Raw genomic sequence first — 2,500 nt, forward strand, 5'->3', positions numbered from 1 at the left:
ATCTTTCTCGGCGTTTCCAGATTCTTCTCTTCTCTTGTTCCTTTTCCTTTCTTCTCGCCGAGATCTGGGCCACTTTGATATCTTGGCCCAGACCTCGGAGACATGCGTGGCCCGCCTTCAATCCTCGTGCCGCGACTGATCCCAAGGAAAACTCGTGTTTACTCGAACCACAGACGTTGCTTTTCTCTTCTACTCTCATATTCTCTCTCTCTCTCTCTCTCTCTCTCTCTCTCTCTCTCTCTCTCTCTCTCTCTCTCTCTCTCTCTCTCTCTCTCTCTCTCTATCTTCTCCTCTCTCTCTCTCTCTCTCTCTCTCTCTCTCTCTCTCTCTCTCTCTCACTCTATCATATCTCTCTCTCTCTCTCTCTATCATCTTCTCTCTCTCTATCATCTCTTTCTCTCTCTCTATCATCTCTTTCTCTCTCTCTATCATCTCTTCTCTCTCTCTCTCTCTCTCTCTCTCTCTCTCTCTCTCTCTCTCTCTCTCTCCCTCTATCATATCTCTCTATCATCTCCCTCTCTCTCTCTATCATCTCTCTATCTCTCTCTCTCTTCTCTTTTCATCATCATCATCATCTCTCTCTCTCTCTCTCTCTCTATCATATCTCTCTCTCTTCTATCATTCTCTCCCTCTCTCTATCATATCTCTATCATCTCTCTCTCTCTCTCTCTCTCTCTCTCTCTCTCTCTCTATATATATATATATATATATATATATATATATATATATATATATATATATATATATATATATAATATATACGCATACATACATACACACATACACACATGCATACCTTTGTGTGCATGTGTGTGTATTTGTATGTGTATATATAACTGTATGTGTAAATGTGCGTGCGTGCGAATATATATTCATACATATAAACATACTTACCTCTGCTTTCCGCCAATTCTCGAGCAGTTCGCAGAGTAGACTTCACCTCATGAATTCCGAATAACTTTGCATATGCAACATGGCTCCACACAAACGTCCACACAGCTGTTTCCAGTGTAGTCCTGTGCGTGCAAGCAGTTTTATCCGTGATCATTTTGTTTGTGTGTCATTTGCGTATTTCACATAACTTTCCTCTGAACTATCATGTAAACTATATTACTCAGTTATTAAACTTGGTAAAGACTGATCTTTTTTATTTTCTTTTGTTGTATTTTCCGTATTCTTAATGACAAGCGAAGAATGAATATAATCGCTACAGTCTTAGTTTTAGCTTTGATCATAGAATTATCTCTCTCTCTCTCTACTTCTCTAAACATTTTACATATGTAGTTAACCATCCCGGCGGCGATTTACTGAGCCCACCTTGTTCCATTTTCGACAGATGACACGATACAAAAAACACAGAAAGGCACTGCGGAACGAAACATGTTATTTTCTGAAGAGATAAACACAAGCACAAAAGCGGAGCAGCAATCACGAGGTCGATCCAGGAAGCCAGGTCAAGGTGGACTGATGACCGCCCCTCGATCTCCCCCCCCCCCCACCTCCTCAAGACGAACTGCCCGGAACAGCTTGTTTGCTTTTGAAGGCTATTTGGCAATCGGAGAAATAAAATCGAAACACCGTCCCTGCGTTCGCTTGAACTGGCCAAAAGCGCTCAGGGTGAATGGTTTCGCCACGTGATGCACCGATCAGCTGACTATCGTAAACAAACTCAAATGTACGCAGGGAACAACAGACAAAAGTTAAATGGGTTAATACAAACATCAAATAGAGACAAGAGACAGTGCTCCTCACTGAGTTATAAAATAAATAACACACACATTGTATTACCTCTACTGCCATATCATTATATGTGTTATCATTATTATCACTATTATTCATTACCATTATAGGACTAGGAAATTGAGAAGAAATGAGAAAGAAATGAGGAGAGAGAGAGAGACGAGAGAGAGAGAGAGAGAGAGAGAGAGAGACTGAGAAAGAGAGAGAGAGAGACTGAGAAAGAGAGAGAAGAGAAGAGAAAGAAGAGAAAGAGAGAGAGAGAGAGAGAGAGAGAGAGAGAGAGAGAGAGAGAGAGAGAGAGAGAGAGAGAGAGAGAGAGAGAGAGAGAGAGAGAGAGAGAGAGAGAGAGAGAGAGAGAGACTGAGAGAAAGATTGAGAGAGAGAGATTAAGGGAAAGAAAGAAATGCAGACAAACAGACAGAGATTGAGAGAGAGATTAAGAGAAAGAGAGAAATGCAGACAAACAGACAGAGATTGAGAGAGACATTGAGATAGCGATAACGGGCGAGCGAGAGAGCCAGATAAAGAAAGAAAGAGAGACAGAGAGAGAAACACAATAACCAGATCTAAAACTCCGCCCTGTGTAATATGATCAACTTAAGCAGTGGGAGTTCTTAAGCCCCGCAGGTAAAGTAAAACTGCTACGGAGGTAACCAAGAGGAATGTTGTCCCAGTCTAACACGGACAGGTTGCGAGACACATTACATATACTTAGTCTACCCTTTTGTATGTATTGTATTCACTTGTAATCTGATATGGT

The sequence above is a fragment of the Penaeus monodon genome, chromosome 26, assembly GCF_015228065.2.
Source record: "Penaeus monodon isolate SGIC_2016 chromosome 26, NSTDA_Pmon_1, whole genome shotgun sequence".
Taxonomy (NCBI): Eukaryota; Metazoa; Arthropoda; class Malacostraca; order Decapoda; family Penaeidae; genus Penaeus; species Penaeus monodon.